Raw genomic sequence first — 23,339 nt, forward strand, 5'->3', positions numbered from 1 at the left:
ATTCCAAAAAAGTACACTTGGAAGGGCATTGGTTTTGGAGGCGTGTGTGTGTGTGTGTGTGTGTGTGGTGTGTGTGAGGTGTGTTAGGGGTGTGTTAGCTGTTTGTGTGTTGGGCGGTCTGTGTGTTAGATATGTGTGTGAGGTATGTGTGTTAGGGGTGTGTGTGTGTGTTAGGTGTGTGTGTGTTAGCACACCAATGTATTGGAACTGTGGAAAGGGCCTAGAAAGCAGTCAGACTGCTAGACTTTGAGTGATAGGTCACATTTAATGATTTCAGTAGATCTCTTGTCCATTTTGTATTTTGCAGAAAATAATTAGTTTTGAAATGTGTATCACTAATTAAATTAGTTGCCTTGTATTTGTGGTGGGGCATAGTAATCCAGGGAACACCATCGTGCTCTGTGGAGTTATATTTTTGTTTTTTTTTAAAGTACCATAGCATGAAGGTAGTGTTAAACTTCCAGAAATAATTCTTTGTTGTTGTTACAGTCAAATTTGGTATATGAGGAAAATTTACAAAAAATTTCAAAATGGTAGTTTATCTTTAATTTATTTGAAACATGGGCTGTGTTAGATTAAGGAGACACTTCTTTCCAGAGAAGAGGTTACTGATACATTGCAGAAAGGGAAACAGCTAACTTTGGCTTTTCATAGTCCTTCATTCAGAAAACATTTGAGTACCTGCCATGCATCATTCACTTTCTCAAGTGAAAAAAAGACTGTTATTCAGACTCATTTTATAATACATGATTTGTTCAGTAATATTTTTACTCTGTACTCTTTGCCACGGAATTCGGTTTGGTGGAAGTATGTGATTCTCTCCATCCTGAGGATTTTGTTATTGAAGAACAAAAATAATCTAAGGCAGTTTTATGATATGAACAAAAAGGATAGGTTTTAATTGGTTCATCAAAGTGATGTCTTTCAAATATGTTTGATTCTGGTAGTTAACAATAACAAAAACAAAAGCAGCTGTTATAAAGGGTTACCATGCAGTGTTTGCAAGATGAGTGAGTGCCTAAATGAGTCACAATAGTGGAAAAGCTAATCTTGGGGGAAGAGGCTGGAAAGAGGTTTGGTGGAGGGGGAGGTTCTGGAAAGTTGGTAGTGATGGTGATAGTAGCATAGTTTTTGGTCTCTGAATCCTTACATAAAGATAGAAAGAGCAATTAGCAAAATTTTAAATGCCTAGAACAATTATAATAAAATCATGTAATAAAGTATTTCTACAAACCCCCAAATACAAGGAGATGGGAACAAACTACCTTTAGACCCAACCAGTATTGGCATCTCTGCAAGAGGAAGAAGGAAGCAATGGGGTGACATCGGATATACCTAAAACAGGAGAACTCCAGAATAGTGACTAAAAAACTATGAGGGTTGGTTGGACAGTAGTAGCTATAACTGAGGAGCTTTAAAGGGCAGGAGCAGTCTACCTCCTATCAACTTTCAAGACTGACTTGCCAAGGCACCATTCTAAGGCAAAGTTCACCCTAAAGAGAAACTGCTCAGAGTGATATATCTTCTATATTAATAAAAGGGTAATATGCCAATTAGACTGGAAGACCTTCTGGATGCCAGAAGCCATAGTGGCGGGGCTGAGGCAGAGGCAGTTAGGGGCAATCAGGCTGGCAGGAGAGGGCAGTTGGGGGTGAGCAGGCCAGCAAGGTGGGGGCAGTTGGGGGCAATCAGTCTGGCAGGAGCTGGCAGTTAGGGATGATCAGGCCAGAACATGGGCGGGGGGGGGGGGCAGTTGAGATTAATCAGTCTGGCAGGCAGAGTGGTTAGGGGCGATCAGGTAGGCAGGCAGGTGAGCGGTTAGGAGCCTAAAATAGGCAAGAGCAGTCCCAGATTGCGAGAGGGATGTCCGACTGCTGTTTAGGCCCGATCCCACAGGGATTGGCAGTCCGACATCCCCCAAGGGGTCCCAGATTGGAGAGGGTGCAGGACGGGCTGAGGGACATTCCCCCCACACACACGAATTTCGTGCACTGGCCACTAGTCTATTATAATAAAAACGTAATATGCTAATTAGACCGGATGACCTTCTGGACAAAGCTGGGGCTGCTAGAGAAGCCCGGGTCCCATGTGCCTGCTGGCAGCCAGAGGAAACCCTGGGTCCTGGATGCCTGCTGGCAGCCGGAGGGAAGCCCAGGTCCCAGGTGCCAGAGGGAAGCTGGTGTCGGCAGCCAGGGGAAGGAAGGCCTGCTCTTACACGAATTTCATGTATTGGGCCTCTAGTAAATTTATAAGAAAAGGTAGGTCCAAATAAAAGTGAGAGGGTTACAGAGTCAAGAAATCTTAGAGCCATGGCCTCTGTGGCTAAGTTGGAGTATTGTCCTGTACACCAAAAGGTCGCAGGTTCAATTCCCAGTCAAGGCACATGCCTAGGTTTTGGGTTTGATCCCAGGTTGAGACTACTGGTCAGTGTTTCTCTCTGACATCAGTATTTTTCTCTCTACCTCTCTCTAAAATCAATAAGCATATCCTCAGGTGAGCATTTTTTAAAAAAAGAAATATTAGAAACAAACCACCAACCAAACCCCAAACAGGAGAAGAGGGAGCTTTATGAAATTAAAGCTTTCCAGAATCCCCTTATTCTAAAAGTTCAAGAAAATTAAATTTACATAAAAGTGAATAATTGAAATGTATCAAGGTCAAATAGCACGCAAAATTATTATAGGGAAAAAAAGGAACTGAATTCCCTATAGACAATAAAAGCTTATAATAGAATGAATACACAAAACAGACCAAAACAATAACCTACAATTTCAGAATGAGCTAAAAGGCACTAAGAAAATTATATAAGCCATGAAAAAAAAACATAAGTCAATTATGAAAATTCTGGAATAAGGTGACAGAACCTAGGGAAAAATAGACGTAAATGAAAAAATTATTTCAGAAATGAAGTCTAAAATAGGCAAGAGCAAAATGATGCCATCAGGAAAACACAAAAGGTGAAAAGAAGAAAATTTAAAAGATAAAATAAGTTTCAAGAGAAAGTAATAAGAAAGACAAATAATAGAGGTTTCTGAAAAAGGAAATGAAAGCAATATAACAATAAATACTAAAACTATAGTTAAAGAAAACTTTTCTGAAATTAATATATATATATATATATTTGAAATTGCATGTTAAAAGAATATACCAGGTGCCTGAGAATATTGTTTCAGATGACCAACACCAAGACCTATTCTAGTAAAGTTACTTGACTTTAAAGGAAAAAAATTGCCGGGGTCCAACCCCAGCAGGTCCAGGGGTTCCCAAAGGCGTAGACGGAGTCGGCGAAGAAGGAAGGACACGGAGACAGTGTTCAGTTCATCAGCAGCCTAGCCAGGATCTCCAGCCAGGATATCCAGCCAAGTTCTGGTCTGGATCTCCAGAGAGGTTCTGCCATTTATTGTCTTGTTACATCCGTATTTATACCAGTTGATTTTAATCCTGTCAATTTCTATTACAAAGGTTAGGGCGTTTCTTATCTCCATTCCAGGGAGTAAAGATTATGTAGCTTAAGCATGATTGTTTGTAGTTAAAGTGATTAACTACCCGCCTGGCACTTAGTTAAGGAGTTTCATCCCCTCCCTGACTTCAGGGAAAAATTCCTACCTGGGGAAACAACCTTTCTCGGAGAGGTGACCTTGGTTAAAACACAGCGCTAAGGGGAGCAAACATATTAAGAACAGTATGCTATATACGCCAGGTCCCTTGAAACATATGCTGTGCAGATGTTTCTTTCCTGCAGCGACTGTGTCAAGCAGCAAGGATGGACCGGCTTCCAGCAAATTCCCCCTTTTTTATTTTTTAAATGATAGCGCATGCAAATCAGTGGCCACCTCTCAGATTGGGCTGTTTAAAACTCGGAAGAAGACTGGCAAGCAATGACAGTGAGCATAACTATAAACATAGTGGATGGAGTGCACAAGGAGCCCCATTCCTGTAGAAGGTTGCGGGCCTCTTCAGTCAAGGGATTACAGCTGTCCTCAAGTTGTTGGTTTGATTGTCTTTGTTGGTCTGGCTAGCGGGCGGCATCACTGGCGATGGGCTTCCCGAAGCGTCAGTGAGTTGAAGGGCTGCATCAAAGGGTCCATCAGGGCCGTGGTTGATGGTGGTGTCGGTGTCCGAGGAGGAGTAAGCTGTGCCCTCTGGGTCAGCTGATACGGAAAATGGAGGGTAGTAGAAAAAGAAGAGAAAGCAAAAGAACTACAAGGCATGGAAGTGTTTAGAAAAAAGAGGGAGAAGAAAGGGAAGAAGGCAGCATCCTGGCACAGCCCTTTCCTTCAGCTGCCCCTTTCCCTGTGGTCCCAGGTAGAAATGGGAAACAAGTCCTGTTGCAGTGAGAGGGCAGCTGCTGTCAGCCAGTCTCTGTCTTTACCTGAGTCCCGATCTGAGCTGGGCATGGGAAGCAGGAAGCAGCCATGGGGACAGGAGACCTTCCTCAGAAGGGGCGAGTGTTCAAGCCCCTGCACCATTGGGGAGGGGGGTCTGTGCCCCACCTTTGTTGCACCCCAAGTTTTCTCCTACTGGCCCCCGACTGTGCCTGTCTTAGGTTGCCCCACCCTGTGGAGTCTTACCCGTCGTTGACTACCAGCCATCTCTGGGCCAAGTAGGGTGATGTGAGGTTCAGATTTGTCTCCTTGATAACCTATGTCCCTCTGGCCTCCATGCCCAGCAACTGCCTTTGGATTCCCTCGCCTGCTGGCGGGGCTCTGGCATTGATCATAGGGAACTCAGGTTTCTTCTCTAAAGAGGGCCCAGCTTACGCCATTGGGCCAGAGACAGATCCATGGTACCAGCCACCATGAGGCTTCAACCTCAGCATGAACAGAGAGCTCAGGCAACAGCTATGGGCAATTGGATTGTAAGAAGAGGGTCCCTCTTGGCACAAGGGTAAGAGGCGCCAATACAGGACAAAGGAGAGTCCTGGAACAGGGCTTTCTCAGCCCAGGATGTCAGGCTCTTGGCACAAGACAACTCCGTGTATGGGGCATATACCAAACACCCCTAGTCACGGCATAAAAGGGAGATGCCCTTCCTGGAACAGTAGGGTAGGGAGATTCTAGAAAACGCTGTGTTCAGGAAAGAAGGAGAAAGGCCAAAGAACCAGCAAACAAGTAGTTAGATTTTAAAAAAAGGAAAAAGGAAAGGAGATGTGGGGCAAAGCTGGGACATGTGGAAAGACAAAACGGAGGCACATGTGATCCTCCCAATGGACAGATTGTTCCAGCTCAGGGCTGCACATCTGCTGCAGACGGGCACTGGTCAGGTGTGCTATGATGAGGCAGAGATGGCGGGCGGTGAGACATAAGGTCGGACTAGACGGTCTGGAATCCACACAGGTGAGTCTGCGTCCTGTGGAAATATACAAGCATATCCTCTCCCCTGGGTTAAAAGTACATCAGGTCCCTTCCAGGCTCCTGTAAGCAAGTCTCTCCATTTGACGAGGGCTTTAGGTTTAGTTAGATCAGGGTTCCAATGCCTGTACATCGGGGAATTTCCCTCAGAATCTACATTTAGTATATTAATTACAAATTGAGCATGTTGTAGAACATGATGAGGAGAGGAATATTTAAACTCATTTTCTTGTAATTTTTTAATTTGTGTTTTTAAAGTTTGGTGAGCCCTTTCTACTATTGCTTGGCCTTGAGGATTGTAGGGTATTCCTGTAGTATGTGCGATGCCGAATGTAGAGCATAAGTTTTTAAAAGCTCTAGAGGTATAGGCAGGCCCATTGTCAGTTTTAAGTGCCCTTGGTATTCCTAGGTAGGAAAAGCATTGGAATAGATGTTGACTTACATCTTTAAAGGCTTCTCCTATACGTGCAGAAGCAAGGATAACATGAGAAAAAGTATCAATACAAACATGCACATAGCAAAGTTTGCCAAAAGATGGGACATGAGTAATATCCATCTGCCATAAGTCACAGGGTCTAAGTCCTCTTGGATTAACTCCAGTAGCAGGGCTAGGAAAATGAGTAGGACAGTGGCCGCAGTCACGCACAATACTTCGAGCAGCTTCTCTAGATATGCGATAATATAGACGGAGAGCAGAAGCATTTTGATGGTGAATGGCATGAGACCGCCGGGCTTCTTCTAGAGCTGTACAAACTGCTGGGCGAGTTAGTAAATCCGCCTGATAATTTCCTTCGCTTAAGGGTCCTGGTAGGCAGGAATGAGCTCTAATATGTCCAATATAGAAAGCCTTTTCTCATTTATGAATGTAAGTTTGTAGCTGAGTTAACAAAGAGAAAATGGCTGTTCTTCCTTGTGGGAGAGAGGCGGTCTCAATATGAGGAAATAATTTAACTATATATTGAGAGTCAGTGTACAAGTTAAAGGGAACCTGTTGCAATTGTTCAAAAGCATAAATAACTGCCAAAAGCTCTGTTCTCTGAGCTGACGTCTCTAGAGTTTGTTGAACATGGGTTATTGAGTCAATGATTGTTACTGCCCTACCATTAGAGGAGCCATCTGTGAATACTAAGGAGGCAGGAAGTGATAATGGCTCTTTTGAACATTTAATAGGAAATATAAACGGATGTAGGGAGAGAAATTGCAATATAGGTGATCTTGGCAAATGATGTAAAATTTGTCCTGGGAAGTTACCTATAGCTATTTGCCACTCTTCTTCAAATTGTAATAGTGTGTCTAATTGTTCTCTTTTATAAGGTATTATTATCTCAGTAACTTCTCTTCCAAAGAGTTCGATACTGCGTCGTCTACCTTTGATAATGAGAGTGGCCACTAGGGAGGGATAGGGTGGTACAATCTTCCTAGGAGTGACAGGTAAATGTATCCATTCTAATGGTCCTTCCTGCCACAAGCATCCTGTAGGAGTATATTTAGTGGCTAGAATAATTAAGGCCCAAGATTTGGAATAATCTAGATACTGTAGTTGCTGTTTATTGATGGCCTGTTCTATTTTGCTATAGCCTTTTCTCCTTCTACAGTTAATTGTCGGGGAGACTTAGGGTTAGAATCTCCCTTTAAAATGTCAAATAGAGGTTTTAAGTCGAGTGGTTATTTTTAGATATGGCCTGACCCAGTTGATATCACCTAATAGTTTCTGATAATCATTCAATGTGTTTAAATGATCTTTTCTTAATTGTAGAGGCTGATGGGTGATAGTAGAGGTATGTAATATTCTGCCTAAGTATGAAAAAGAAGGTTCAGTCTGAATCTTTTCTGGGGCTATTTTTAGACCATGTTCTTCTAAAGCAAGGATGGTCTGAGTAAGAATTTCCTGTAAAGTAGCCCGATCTTTATGAGCTAGTAAAATATCATCCATATAATGAATAAGATATAGATCTGAAAATTTCTTTCTAATAACTTGCAATGCCTGATCTACAAACTTTTGACATAATGTAGGACTATTTTTCATCCCTTGTGGGAGAACCTTCCATTGGTATCTCTGATAAGGTTGTTTAAAGTTTTCTGATGGTATGCTGAATGCGAATCTTTGACAATCAGCTGGGTGAAGAGGTATAGTGAAAAAACAATCCTGTAAGTCAATAACAACAACACAATACTCCTGTGGAATTGCCACAGGGGAGGGCAATCCAGGTTGTAAGGAGCCCATATCTTCCATGGAGGCATTTATGGCTCTTAGATCTTGCAAAAGTCTCCACTTGCCTGATTTCTTTCTTATTACAAATATGGGTGTGTTCCAGGGACTATTTGATGGCTCTATATGTCCCTCTGCTAATTGCTGATCAATTAATTGTCGGGCTGCTGATATTTTCTCAGATGTTAAGGGCCATTGCTCAACCCATACTGGTTGTGACGATTTCCAGACTATGGGATCAGCAGTCCTAAGGGCAATGGCCCCAATTACAGATCCTGTCGAGGAGTGTGAGGTATTACTTTCCTTTCCTAATCCCTTTCCTGGATTAAATCTCGTGTCTAGCATCTGTGATGTTACTCTATCACTGGGGCTATATAATACAACTCCCATTTGAGACAAGATATCTATTCCCCATAATGTAAAGGGGATAGTCGTAATTACATAGGGACAGAATGTTCCTGAATGTTGATCTTCATCAGTCCAAGTTAGAATCCGAGAACTCTTTTTTACATTAGATGCCTTGCCTAGTCCTACTAGGGAAGTGGAGGTGGTGTGCGTGGGCCATGAAGAGGGCCAATCCTTCTCTGCTATGCAGGAAACATCTGCTCCTGTATCCAATAGACCTTCAATTGGTTTTCCCTGAATTTGTAAAATTTTTGTAGGTCTAGTAGCATGGATTTCTTGTATCCAAAATGCTGCATCACTAGATCCAAAGCCTCCGGCCCCTCTAGCTTCCTGGGTAACAGCTGTCCCTATTTTATGTATTGGTAACAGGATTAATTGGGCAATTCTCTGGTTGGGCTGAATCTGTATAGTTGTGGTGGGTGGGGAAAGTAAAATCTGTATTTCTCCTGTATAGTCTGCATCAACAACTCCTGGGATGACTAAGATCCCCTGTAACGAGGTGGAGCTCCGTCCTAATATTAAACCTACGGTTCCCTCAGGCAGCGGCCCAGACACTCCTGTAGGAATGGCTGCTACTGGCGAGTCTGGTGGTTGAGTGGAGGTCCAATCCTGCACTGCCTGGGGTTGCCCTGAAGAGGTCACTGACTGATTGAAATTTGCAAAGGGGTTGAGGGTTGATGCCCCTATTATTGCAGGGGCCTGGGGCTGGGCCCTTCTCAAGTTTCCCAATTGAGGTGATGGGATATAACCTCCTTGGGAGCTATTTGTAGAGTTTAAAGGCCGACCATTTTTATGGTATCTTGATCTACATTCCTTTGCCCAATGGAATCCTTTCTGACATCGGGAACAAACGGTTTTTGGAGGATTAATATTATTCCCTAATGTATTTCCAGGCTGTCGAGAAGCTTGCCATCTGGCCTGAGTATTATTATTTTTATTTGGGCATTCTCTGCTAAAGTGCCCAGATAAGCCACAAGAGTAGCAGTTCATATTTCTTTTATTACCTGTATTATTGCTGGCTTGTCCTATACCCTGTACATATTGAGGGTATGTTTCCCCTTTGAGAGCTGCAGCTATAGCTACACCCTGTATAAATGCTGGACTTACATCAGCACACTGTTTTATAAAATCATTTATAGTTCCTGTTATGCGAATCGGCCTTAATAAAGCCTGACGGGTATTAGCATTTTCAAAAGCCAGTTGTTTGATTAGGATATCGGCTGCCTCTTTGTTATTGATTACTCTCTTGACTGCCTGCATGAGGCGAGAAAGGAAATCCTGATATGGTTCCTCGACCTTCTGTTTAACCTCTGTAAGGGTGGTTGTTTTTCCTGCTGTATAAGGTAGGGATTTCCAGGCACTTACTGCACAACTGGTTACTTTGGTAAGTGCCTCTGTGGGCATATTCATTTGCTCCTCAGCCGTGTTAAAATCACCTTCTCCTAATATCATGTCTAGGGTTATTCCTTTAATGGTTTTTTCGCTAGTGGCTACAGCTTTCTTAGCAAGATCATCATATTCAGTTTTCCATAATAAGTAATCGCCTCCTGAGAGACAGGATTTACAAACCTGTGACCAATCATAAGGAGTCATCCATTTACTGGCTAGGGTTTCTACCAAGGTTTGTGTGTAAGGAGCTAGAGGTCCATATTCAGAGCAGGCCAATTTTAATTCTTTAAGTACTTTGTAAGGTATAGGCTCCAAGGTGGGGTTTCTATTCCCACCAGACTCATTCTCATATGTAACTGGGAAGCAGAGTGAGAATTCAAGATCTCCATTAGCTTCAGCTTCTCTTATCGCCCTTTGAAATTTAGACATGGAGCTCATAGGAGCCACAGGACCTGGTTTAGGCTTCCTTTCTAATTTGGGGAGCCTGTTTTGAATGGGAGGGCCACTCTCCTCTCTACTGACGGGAAAGGACCAATGGTCATGTTTATTGTTATGGGTTGGCTCAATGAGATAGACCACTGACTCAGAATTTAAATTTAAGAGCCTTTTATTAAGCTGGCCAGCTGACCACAGCCCGCACCTTCCCCCTCTGGGAAGGTTTGCAGCATGTGGTGGAGACCAAGGGTGCAGTATGATCTTTATATAGCAAAGCAGTGTTAAAAATCAACTACAAAGCATTCTATTAAAAGTTCATAAAGAGTTCACAAGCACAAAGGGGGTAAACAGAGTCACACCTGGCTGGAGCATATCATAATTCATTGTTTTTCTAAGACAATCTAACAATTTTTCTTCCACTGTTACCCTGACACAATCCTGCTTCCACGGTTACCCTGACACAATCCTTGAACACAATCCTCCCTCGTACATCCCCCCTCCCTTCGAGCACATTCAATTTCTCATGTCCCATTTCCTCCCCTCAGCACATTCTGTAACATTCTGTAACCCTTCCATGGCTCCGTCCCCTACCCTGTAACATTCCCTACTGGTCTTATGCCCGAATCAAATCTTTGATTCAGCTCCCTCCTCTAAGATTCTGGTGTATTGGGTATGTAGAACCATCAATTTTACAGCCTGTATTCGACTCTGTATGAAGTTGAGGAGGCATCTGGCAATGCAGGGGCCAAATATTAGCCCTAGGAGGAGTATAATGACTGGTCCTGCTAGTGCAGAGAGCAGGGTAGTTAGCCAGGGGGACCAAGAAAATAAATTCTCATACCAATTGCCTTCTGCCCTCCTGGCCTCTTCTCGGTCGGCCAGCCGTTTACGTAGCTGGCTAAGGCTTTCCCTGATTACCCCCGAGTGGTTGGTGTAAAAACAGCAGGTCTCCCCTAGGGCCAGACAGAGGCCTCCCTGCTTTAGGAAAAGCAGATCTAGGCCTCGTCTGTTTTGTAATACTACCTCTGCATGTGAACTGAGGGAGTCCTCCAATTGGCTAATAGATTCCTCAAGAGTGCTTAAATCTTTATCTATCTGCTTGCTTAACTCTTTATAATTTTGGTGGCCAGTTGCTAGGGCGGCTGTTCCGACTGCCGTGGATCCTGCTAATCCTATTCCCATAAGAAGGGGAACTAGGATGGGGGCCCTTCTGACTCTCTTGGGCTCGAGGTTTAAATGTTCTCGGCCCCCTTCTCCCGAGTAATAGTACACCTGCGGGAGGATATGAGTTAGAATGCATAGTCCAGGGTTCGTCGGATGCTGGAGGGCTGGAGAGAAGATGCAAGGGGTTATACCAGTTGTACATGCCCACCAAGTCCCCTCTGGAGCTACTAAATAGGTGGGGGTCTCTCCTGTATAATTCGTTGGAAGTACAATAGATGAATTACACAGACCTGTATAAGCGGAACTGCTAAGGGGGTAGTTCCTTGGGTACACACAAGTCCCTGGGTTCAGGAGATCCCCAAGAGTAAGTCCTGGGCTCTTGTGTCCCCACATACACAGTCCGTCCGGCAGACTCTCTACCGAAAGGTTCCTGATGGCAGAGGCATCCCTCCCAAGCTTGGCCTCCGCCCCTATTCCAACATAATAAGGGGATTCAGGGTTAAGGCACAGCCAGCAATCTGCGGTTAGATTTGGGGAGGTGCGATTCAGGAAAGAAAACATCAAGTCCGAAGTCCCCAGCAGCTGCTGGTTTGGTCTTCCTGCGCCTGCTCCTAAAAGCTGTTCTGTAGGTGGATCAGGACTGGGGTTCCCAGGCTTTTGTGACTCAGGGGAACCAGGAGGTTTTTCTGGGGCTGGGTGTTGTGGCAAGCTTGGCCTCCTCTGTTTGTCTGGGGGAAGTAAGGGGCCAGTCGGGTTGAGCCACCGGGGAAGAGCCCGGCGCTGAATGGTGAAGAGTTGGCCAGGGTCTCGGCCGCTGACATAGAGTCTTAGCCCCCACGTCTTTCCCCCTTCCCATTGGTCTGTCCACCAGGCAAGAGGCATGAAGATGACGGGGTTGCAATCTCCAACAATGCAGTTCTTCTTTGGGGCCCCAGGCCGAACCTCTCTGGTCAGACGGAGGAGCTTGTCAGTGGGAGGTTTTTTCCACAGGGCTAGGGTCTCACAGCCCCAAGAGGCACAATAGAAGTCGTCCTCTCCTCCACAGTCACTACTCCCTTCCCGGGGGCAGACATAATGTTCAGTGTGCCATAATCCTTGCTCTAAAGCCAAGCTACCACACCCATAACTCTTGCCTCCGGTGGCCCAGGGTTGATCCCCCCAGCCGTACCTGGTCGACATGGATTGGCTATGGGAATTTCCCCAGTTCCTTCCAAACAGTTTGCAGAGATCTGTTCGGATGACAGGCGCCCCTACTCCTACAACAGAACCTATAATAGTCCCATCAATAGTTTGTGTGACCTCCCAAGAGTAATTCTTGGCTGAATGGGGATTTCCCAGTCCTGGCTGTATGCAGACAAGAAGAGTCAGGATGAACACCGGGTGAGCCTGACCTTTAGTGGGTCTCCTGTCCTCTGGACCCGCCATTCCCCGACGCTGTCGTTCGCCTTCTTAACCTGGGTAGGATGGATCCAGTGTCTTTTTCCTGCAACTTTGATGGCAGTTGGAGTGCTCAGCACCACCTGGTAGGGTCCATCCCATCTAGGTTCCAGGCTGCCAGGGTCGTGGCGCTTCACCCAGACGAGGTCACCCGGGGAGAAGGCAGGCTGCGTTGGACTGGTTCTCGGTGCGTACTCCTCTTGTACGGCTCTCACCACCCGTTGTGCTGACCTGGCGCTGCTCTGCAAAGCCTCTAAGGACTTAAGCAAATTTCGGGTAGACAGCCGGGCAATTTCTTCCTCCCTTAGGCGGGGAAGGAGAGGTGGCGGCCTGCCAAACATAATTTCAAAAGGGGTGAGTCCTTTTATATACGGGGTACACCTAGCTCTGAGGAGGGCAAAAGGAAGGAGACTTACCCAGTTTTCGCCAGTCTCTAATTTTAATTTAGTTAATGTTTCCTTTAAGGTCCGATTCATCCTCTCTACCTGTCCAGAACTCTGTGGTCTATAAATACAATGTAATTTCCAAGTTACTCTCAGGGCCTTAACTATGGATTGTGTAACTTTGGCGATGAACGCTGGACCATTATCGGACCCCATATATAGTGGTAGGCCAAACCGGGGGACAATTTCAGTGAGGAGTTTTCTAACTACTACCTGTGCTGTCTCTGTCTTGGTTGGGTATGCCTCAGGCCAGCCAGAGAAGGTATCAACAAAAACCAGCAGGTACTTATATCCTCCTCGTCCTCCTGGTATCTCAGTGAAGTCCACTTCCCAGTGTTCTCCGGGGTTCTGACCTCGGAATCGCTGTCCCGGTGCGGCCACAACAGGGGGCCCTTGATTCACCTGGGCACACACTTGACACCTTCTAGCCAAGTCTTGGGATATTTTCTGGAGCCCTGGGATGTAAAATTCTCTTCCCAGTAGTTCTGATAGCTTCGTTCCCCCCAGATGGGTGCTTTGGTGGGTCTGGGAAGCGATGGTCCGCCCTAGGGCTTCTGGTACTATAGGCCTCCCATCTGGCAGAATTAGCCATCCAGCCTCTCCTTCCCGAGCCCTTAGCTTCTCAGCTAGCCTCTGCTCCTCTGGTAGATAAGTAGGCTTCTCTGGGAGCCTTCGTGCTGGCAGGGCTACGAGAACCTCCAAGGGCCCTACTGGTCTTTTAGCCACCTCCTTGGCGGTTTGGTCTGCAAATCGATTTCCCTGTGCTTCGGGACTATTTCCCTTCTGGTGCCCCCGGCAATGAATTACTGCCACTTCTTTTGGCCCCCATATGGCTGCCAGGAGGTTAAGTATCTCAGAAGCATTTTTAATGTCCTTTCCTCCTGAGGTCAGGAGGCCTCTTTCCTGATATAGGGCCCCATGCACATGTACAGTGGCAAAAGCATACCGACTGTCCATGAAAATGTTCACTCTTTTTCCTTTTCCCCACCGGAGGGCCTGAGTGAGTGCTATGAGTTCTGCCTTTTGGGCTGAGGTGCCTCGTCCTAAGGCCTGTGCCCAGAGAACCTCCTTTTGTGTCACCACCGCCGCCCCCGCATACCGGGTACCTTCTTCTACGAAGCTGCTCCCGTCCATGTAGAGGGTCTCATCCGGATTCTGGAGGGGCTGGTCCACAAGGTCCTCTCGGAGGGAAGTGAGGGCAGTCAATGTCTCCTCGCAGTTATGCAAAGGGGGCTCTGCCTCCTCGTCAGGGAGGAGTGTGGCCGGGTTTAAGGCAGCTGTTTTCAGGAAGCTGACTCGTGGTGGGTCTAGCAGCAACACCTGGTACTGGGTAATGCGGGCGTTGGACATCCATCTCTCCGGAGGGCTTCTTAATAAGGTCTCAACTGCATGCGGGGCAACTACTTGGAGATTTTGGCCAAAAGTTAGTTTTGAGGCTTCCTTTACCAGGAGGGCAGTGGCTGCAATGGCTCTCAAGCAGTTGGGCCATCCCGATGCCACTGGGTCAAGTCTCTTAGAGAGATAAGCTACGGGGCGTTTCCCTGGTCCTAGGGGTTGTGTGAGGACCCCTTTTGCCACCCCTTTGTTCTCAGCTACATATAGCTGAAAGGGTTTGGTTAGGTCTGGCAGGGTGAGTGCTGGGGCACTTAACCGTGGGATGGTTAGTCTCAACCCTCTTGTTTACTTCCCTTAAGTCCTGCACCGGCCTGAAATCCTCAGTCCCTGGTTTCTGTACTGGCAACAGGGGAGTGTTCCAAGCAGATTGGCAAGGAATCAAGATTCCAGCCTCTTTCAGCCTCTTAATGTGCTTGGCAATTCCCACTCTCGCCTTCTGGCTCATTGGATATTGCCGGACTCTGACTGGGGTGGCACTGCTGGTCAGCTGGACTACAATGGGAGGCCGGTGTTTAGCTAGCCCTGGCGGATTGTCCTCCGCCCAAACTCCCGGGATAGCCTGTCTTAGTTGTTGAAGATAGGCATCTGCTGAGACTTCCCCAGGCTCTTCCTCATGTAGTAAATATTCCTCCTGTAAGGGCAATGTCAGGAGATACATTCCCGCAGTCCCTGGGTCTTGCAACTTGACCTCTGGCCCTGGCCCTTCAAAAGAGATTGTGGCCCGTAATTTACTCAGCAAGTCCCGGCCTATCAAAGGGTACGGGCACTCTGGCATTACTAAAAATGAGTGAGTCACTGAGCCATTTCCTAGGTCACTGATCCGACCTCTAGTCCATGGGTAGGATTTTACTTTTCCAGTTGCCCCTTTTATGGGGATTTTGGTCTTAGAAACCGGACCCACTGGCTGTTGTAGGACAGAGTAGGCGGCTCCCGTGTCCACAAGGAAGTCCACCTTTTGGCCCCCCACTGTCAGAGTTATCCTGGGCTCTTGGGGGCCAGCTGAGCCCTGACAACCCTAATCCACCTCCTCCGCCATCACAGGATTCGGCTCCCGCGCACGTTCAGGGCACTCCCTTTTCCAGTGTCCTTCCTTTTTGCAAAGTGCACACTGATTTTTCCCAAGCCGGGGTCGGAATTCTTTTTTCCCCGGAAGCTTTCCTTTGCCCTTATTGTCTTTCCGGCCCCTTGGGTCTTTTTCCTCATTTAGGGCCAGGAGGACCTTGGCCATCGGGGTGTTCAAACCTGTCATCGGGTCCTCCCGATTGTTGAAAACCTTCCGGGCCACCTCAACCAATTCAGAGATTGGTTTCCCCTCAAAGCCTTCTAACTTCTGTAATTTTTTCCTAATATCTGGGGCCGACTGGGAAACAAATGCAACAATGACAGCCCTCCGATTTTCCGGAGCATCAGGGTCAATGGGGGTGTACACCCGATAGGCCTCGTACAGCCTTTCCAGGAAAGCTGCCGGGCTCTCATTAGGCCCCTGGACTGTCTCTGTCACCTTAGAGAGGTTTGTGGGTCTCCGAGCAGCAGCTCGGATGGCCCCCAACAGAGTCTGGCGATACCGATCGAGAGCCTCCTTTCCCCTCTCAGTATTGGGATTCCAGGTAGGTCGCCTGGAGGGAAACACAGCCTCTAATCTATCTTGGTCAGAGGTAGGCTGCCCATCCGGACCCAGCACAAATCTCCTCCCCTCCGCCTTGACTCTCTCTCTCTCCTCTGAAGTGAAAAGAGTTTGCATCAACTGTTGACAATCATCCCAAGTAGGTTGATGGGTAAAAAACACAGACTCTAAAAGAGAGATCAACCCCTGTGGATTCTGGGAGAAAGAAGGATTCTGGTTCTTCCAATTGTACAGGTCACTGGTAGAAAAGGGAACATAAACCATGAAAGGCTGCCCGTCTGGACCTAAATCTAAAGGGCCTGCCTGCCTTAATGGCAATATGGGAGCTGCAGGACTGGTGGATGCTGCAGGGCCCTGCAGCTTCTTTCCCCCTCCTTCTCTCTCTCCATACGCTGTCCCCTGCCTCGTGAGAGAAGGGGAGACCGGAGCCGGGCCCTGGACTGGGGTTTCCGGAGGAACGGAAGCCGGCTGTGGAGAAAGCCGGGGCTCCTGACCGGGGTCATTTGCCACCGTGGGGCCGGTGGAGGGAGGAGCATATGGGGGAGGCCTGACCTTGGAGAGTGCCTCCTCACCCGTATCTTGCAGAACAGGGGGAGTTTTGCCCTTCTTGGCTGAGGCCAAGAGGACTGTCTGTCTCTGTCCCAATTTCTTTTCTTTATTTTGACAACTCTGTATCCACCTTGGATTTTCAGTCAAAATATCGACCCATACTTGAATATAGGGAATTTGGTCGGGGTGACCCGGCCGGCCGTAGACAACATGGTGAACCCGATAAGCGGTGGTTAAATCAAAAGTCCCTACGTCCGGCCATCCCACCTGGAAAGTGGGCCACTCCCTTTCACAGAATTTCTGCAAATCAGAAGCATTAACATCATGACTATATCCTTCAGCTCGCTTCTTGAAGTCCTGAAAATTGTTCAAAAAACATTGCAGCGGGGTGCACACAGAAGCAGATGACGACGACCCTTGACCCATTTTGACAAACACCAAGACAACAAATATTAGACAAACAAACCCAGTGCAGCCTACAGCCGCACAAACCAGGGACCCCGGCCACCGTCGTGGCCGCGGGTCAGGACCAGGAGTACCGCTGCGTCCAGCCCTCCGTATAGGTCCTTCCGTGGGACGTCCCAATTCCAGTTTAACGACCGGTCCTTACCTCTCTCGAGAGTCCAGGTGGCTCAGTTTCCAAATTGAAAGTTTTTGGGTGGACTGGAGGCCTCCTTGGTAGTCGTTCTCCACAGGTGTGGGGTATCTCGCTGAGTGCCCGGCAACAAGTGGGGGAGAGCCTCCTGCCTTGAATAGGGGGTCCCTCTCACCCCTGCCGGGGGAGAGCCTCCTGCCCTAAACAAGGGGTCCCTCTCACCCCTGCCGGGGGAGAGCCTCCTGCCTTAAATAGGGGGTCCCTCTCACCCCTGTCGGGGGAGAGCCTCCAGCCCTAAATAAGGGGTCCCTCTCCTCCCTGCCGGGTATCTCACTGCGGGCCTCCAAATGTTATGGGTTGGCTCAACGAGATAGACCACTGACTCAGAATTTAAATTTAAGAGCCTTTTATTAAGCTGGCCAGCTGACCACAGCCCGCACCTTCCCCCTCTGGGAAGGTTTGCAGCATGTGGTGGAGACCAAGGGTGCAGTATGATCTTTATATAGCAAAGCAGTGTTAAAAATCAACTACAAAGCATTCTATTAAAAGTTCATAAAGAGTTCACAAGCACAAAGGGGGTAAACAGAGTCACACCTGGCTGGAGCATATCATAATTCATTGTTTTTCTAAGACAATCTAACAATTTTTCTTCCACTGTTACCCTGACACAATCCTGCTTCCACGGTTACCCTGACACAATCCTTGAACACAATCCTCCCTCGTACATCCCCCCTCCCCTCGAGCACATTCAATTTCTCATGTCCCATTTCCTCCCCTCAGCACACTCTGTAACATTCTGTAACCCTTCCATGGCTCCGTCCCCTACCCTGTAACATTTATGATATTTATTCTCCTCCCGATCAGTAGGCATAGCTAAATTGCTTTTAGATTGAGCTGAAGACAATGATGATGTATCCTCTCTGGGTGGAGCCGAGGGACTATTTAAATTTTGAGAAAGTTCAACCGTTTTTGCCTCTGGTGCCAAGGTGTCACAGATTGAATCCCAGAGGGAAAAGAAACATGGCAGGACCTTCTCAGATTCATGGTGTTTCTTTAATTGCTTTCCTACTTCAACCCAAGTTTTTAAATTAACAGTTCCATCCTCTGGAAGCCATTGACATACTTCTTCTATAAAACTTTCTGTCTGACTAGGAGTAACCTTAACTCCAATTCTGCTAGTAAGCATATGCGTTAAAAGATTAATACAGAGTCTTTTTTCTTTAGACTCAGTATGACCCATCCTGTCAATCTAAGTTCTGTACTAACTACCCGCTTACCCTACTTATCCTCTATAGGGGGGGTCTGAAGCACCCTACGGTGCAGTCCTATCCATCCCAAGTACGGGGGGACTTACCTAAGGGAACCCTGTTTGGGCGCCAGATGCCGGGGTCCAACCCCAGCAGGTCCAGGGGTTCCCAGAGGCGTAGACGGAGTCGGCGAAGAAGGAAGGACACGGAGACAGTGTTCAGTTCATCAGCAGCCTAGCCAGGATCTCCAGCCAGGATATCCAGCCAAGTTCTGGTCTGGATCTCCAGAGAGGTTCTGCCATTTATTGTCTTGTTACATCCGTATTTATACCAGTTGATTTTAATCCTGTCAATTTCTATTACAAAGGTTAGGGCGTTTCTTATCTCCATTCCAGGGAGTAAAGATTATGTAGCTTAAGCATGATTGTTTGTAGTTAAAGTGATTAACTACCCGCCTGGCACTTAGTTAAGGAGTTTCATCCCCTCCCTGACTTCAGGGAAAAATTCCTACCTGGGGAAACAACCTTTCTCGGAGAGGTGACCTTGGTTAAAACACACAGCGCTAAGGGGAGCAAACATATTAAGAACAGTATGCTATATACGCCAGGTCCCTTGAAACATATGCTGTGCAGATGTTTCTTTCCTGCAGCGACTGTGTCAAGCAGCAAGGATGGACCGGCTTCCAGCAAAAAATAACTTTGGGTATTTAGAAGAAAAGAACACATGACTTACAAGGAAAAGAAAATCGGGTTTTCATCAGTTTTTATGCTAGAAGAAACTGGAGTTACATGATATTCAACTGACTTTTGCACAGACAGAATTACCTAATAAACTGCTAGCAGGGTATGGTGGTTCAGGGAATATTGTTCCTTTGAGTACTTCCTTGAGGAATCTAGAGAATGAGCTTCAGACAAAATGACCAGGGAGACATAATGGAAGGACCAGTGGTGAACACTAAATATGGTTACCTGAAGAATGAAAATAAGAGTTGACGGAGAAAGTTTAGTATATACAGTAAAACCTCAATATAATGGACTAATTCGGGCAAGAGGGTGTCCATTAAAGCCTAAAGTCCGTTATATAATGGAGGGTTTCCGTAGCATATGTTAAAAAATTGACAAATTAGTAAATCTGTTTTTACTTATATCGACACATTTGTGTAGTATTAAATATGTATGAAAAGTTTAATTTCATAGAAAATTTTTCTATGTATACTGTAATTTTAAATTTATGCTGAATAGGTCTAGTAGATGCCTGCATTCACCAGTCCCCTTGAGTAAACAAATGCACATGGCTGGGACGTGGCCTAGTGCACTGGGAACATCAACTGGAAAGAATTAAAACTGCTGCAGAAAGTCAGGCCAAGTGTCAACAGAACCAATTACCACATGTAATGCAGGTGATCACTTGCTGATCATTCCTCGAACATTTACAGGGCGACTCTTGGATTTAAATATGTAGACTATAGTTGTAGATATGTAATATTTATTTATATCATAAGCGAAATTAGTGTTTTTTCCAACATATGGCCTGTTTGCTAAAATTAGTTAAAAATAAGTGTGATTAATAATCCAAAAAGCCTGTAATTTAATTATAAGCAAATCTTGATTAAAAGCATTTTAAAATTAACACAGTGTTAATTTTCACATGTGACATATGGATCAGAAATTTTGTCCATTAAATTTGAAGTCCATTAAATTGAAGTCCACAAAATCGAGGGTTTACTTTAATAGCTATATGCTCTGACAGTATATAGATAGCACAACTACAAAGTAAATGGGGATGGGGAGAATGGGGAAAACTTATGCAAAAAAATTTAAATTAACAATACTCAATAGTGGTGGTGATATTAATGTTTTTTTTGAAATCCATTTGGGTGATATGGTAAATACCTAATATAGTGTATTTTAATTCTATTATCTCTTGATTCATTGACAGCCAAGATTCTTGGTGTGTAAAATAGTTACAGATGTAATATAGAAAACGTTAAGTAAAAACTCTGTAGTCTTGAATTTGAATTTGGAAGTATCAATATGAATTTATGAGATATACACATGCATGTGTAAATTTCCTAGCTCTGTCCCTCTGTTGTCCCTATGTCCACGGAACAGGCTTAAAAACAATGATCAATCCAGTGTTAATATATATCCTTAGTGCCCAGGTATGGTTTTGAAATACCCTTGCTCACTAACAGAAATCAGGATTTGTTGGAGAAATGACAGCTTCTAGGTCAGTCAGGACGTATTCTAGTGGGCCTGGAAATTTATCATACCATATAGCAAAGATGCTAATAAAGACTACTAGGAACATGCAAAGGTTTTGAAGAGACAACTGGAAGAGGCTTATAGTGTCCCCAAGTGGGACAATTTTGAGTCTCAACATTAATAATTCAGTATATTAAAACCCATCAAATATGCTTAAATCCCTTCTTAATTCATAATGGTACTCAAAAAAAGGGGTTGTCTTCCAAAGGTGATAGGGACTGTTCCTAATCTTGAAAACCAATAAAGGGAAAAAATTAAGCATTTCTTCTACCTTTCTTGTACCATTGGGTAACCAAATGGTAAAATGGTCTCTTTATAAAACTATAGCAAATGATGAAAAAGAAATGATAGAATATCACCATTTTGCAACCTCAAGTGAATTAATAGAAATCGGCATTAACCCTTTTCAGTCCAACCTCGAGGCTGACTTGACAGACCAGGCGCTAGGAGCAGGTCCAATGTCGAGCAATAAGAACATTAAAAAGTTCAACATTCAATCCCATCAATTAATTTGGACCAGACTGTTTGAATTCCAAAAATAACATTGGACCGCAAAGGGTTAAACATCAATGGCTGCTAATACTAGAAAAAAGAAAGAAGATGAGGTAACCAAACTATACATCATAACTCTTTCTATTTCAGAGAACAGTCTTACCCTCTTTATTTTTTAAAATTATTGATTTTTTTTTCTTGTCTTAAGTTTTACATATGTCTCCTTTTCCCCCAATTCACACCCCCCCCCCAATCATTCCCACCCCGGGCACGCCCCCACAACCCCAGTGTCTGTGTCCATTGGTTATGCTAATATGCATTCATATAAGTCCTTTAGTTGCTCTCTAACTGCCCCCCCCCCCACCTCCCCTGCCATTTTGCTGGGGTCCAACCCCAGCAGGTCCAGGGGTCCCCAAAGGTGTGGACGGAGTCGGCGAAGAAGGAATGACACAGAGACAGTGTTCAGTTGATCAGCAGCCTAGCCAGGATCTCTAGCCAAGTTCTGGTGTTTATTGTCTTGTTACATCTGTATTTATACCAGTTGATTTTAATCCTGTCAATTTCTATTGCAAAGGTTAGGGCGTTTCTTATCTCCATTCCAGGGAGTAAAGATTATATAGCTTAAGCGTGATTGTTTGTAGTTAAAGTGATTAACTACCCGCCTGGCACTTAGTTAAGGGGTTTTATCCCCTCCCTAACTTCAGGGGAAAATCCCTACCTGGGGAAACAACCTTTCTCAGAGAGGTGACCTTGGTTAAAACACATAGCGCTAAGGGGAACAAACATATTAAGAACAGTATGCTATATACGCCAGGTCCCTTGAAACATATGCTGTGCAGATGTTTCTATCATGCAGCGACTGTGTCAAGCAGCAAGGTTGGACCGGCTTCCGGCACCATTTGTCTCTGGATCTATTTTTGTTCATCAAATTATGTTGATCATTATATCCCACATATGAGTGAGATCATGTGATATTTATCTTTCTCTGACTGGCTTATTTCGCATAGTGCTCTCCAGTTCCATTCATGCTGTTGCAAATGCTAAAAGTTCCTTCTTTTTTATAGCGGCGTAGTGGTATTCCATTGTATAGATGTACCACAGTTTTTTAATCCATTCATCTGCTGATGGGCACTTAGGTTGTTTCCAAATCTTAGCTATTGTAAATTGTGCTGCTGTGAACAGAGTGGCGCATATATCCTTTCTGATTGGTGTTTCTGGTTTCTTGGGATGTAGTCCTAGAAGTGGGATCATTGGGTCAAATGAGAGTTCCATTTTTAACTTTTGAAATAAGTCCATACTGTCTTCCCCAGTGGCTGCACCACCAACAGTATACGAGGTTTCCTTTTTCTCCACATCCTCTCCAGCACTTGTCATTTGTTGATGATAGCCATTCTGACAGGTTTGAGGTGGTACCTCATTGTCGTTTTGATTTGCATCTCTTGGATGATTAGTGACTTTGAGCATGTTTTCAACTGTCTCTTGGCCTTCTGTATGGCCTCTTTCAAAAGGTGTCTATTTAGGTCCTTTGCCCATTTTTTGATTATATCGTTTATCTTCCTTTTGTTAAGCTGTATGAGTTCTCTGTAAATTTTGGAGATTAAACCCTTATGTGAAATAACATTGGCAAATATGTTCTCCCATGCAGTGGGCTTTCTGTTGTTTTGTTGATGGTTTCTTTCTTGTGCAGAAGCTTTATATTTTGATGTCGAATTTGTTTATTTTCTCCTTAGTCTCTATTGCCCTAGGACAGTGATGGCGAACCTTTTGAGCTTGGCGTGTCAGCATTTTGAAAAACCCTAACTTAACTCTGGTGCCGTGTCATATATAGAAATTTTCTGATATTTGCAACCATAGTAAAACAAAGATTTATATTTCTGATATTTATTTTATATATTTAAATGCCATTTAACAAAGAAAAATCAACCAAAAAAATGACTTCGCGTGTCACCTCTGACACGCGTGGCATAATTTCGCCATCACTGCCCTAGGAGCTGTGTTGGTAAAGATATTGCTATGACATATGTTTGCTATTTTGCTGCCTATGGAGTCTTGTAGGATTTTTATGGTTTCCCGTCTTACATTTAAATCCTTTATCCATTCTGAGTTTGTTTTTGTGTATGGTGTAAGTTGGTGATCTAGTTTCATTTATTTGCTAATTTCCCAACACCATTTATTAAAGAGACTGTCTTGACTCCATTGTATGCTCTTGCCTCCTTTGTCAAATATTAGTTGAGCATAGTGGCTTGGGTCGATTTCTGTGTTCTGGTCACCTGCCCTTTTCCCACATATCACTATGCTATGGTTCTCCTAACCAGTTCATTCCCCAAATACATGTATTGC

The 23,339-nt window shown here is 45.1% G+C and overlaps 1 protein-coding gene across 2 annotated transcripts in view; it reads left to right on the top strand.

The window, feature by feature from the left end:
• XRN1 (5'-3' exoribonuclease 1) overlaps nucleotides 1–23,339 on the top strand; it is a 196,022-nt gene that overhangs the window by 503 nt on the left and 172,180 nt on the right. The window lies entirely within an intron of this gene.

Source organism: Myotis nattereri, assembly GCF_964212035.1.
Source record: "Myotis nattereri genome assembly, chromosome: 3".
NCBI lineage: Eukaryota > Metazoa > Chordata > Mammalia > Chiroptera > Vespertilionidae > Myotis > Myotis nattereri.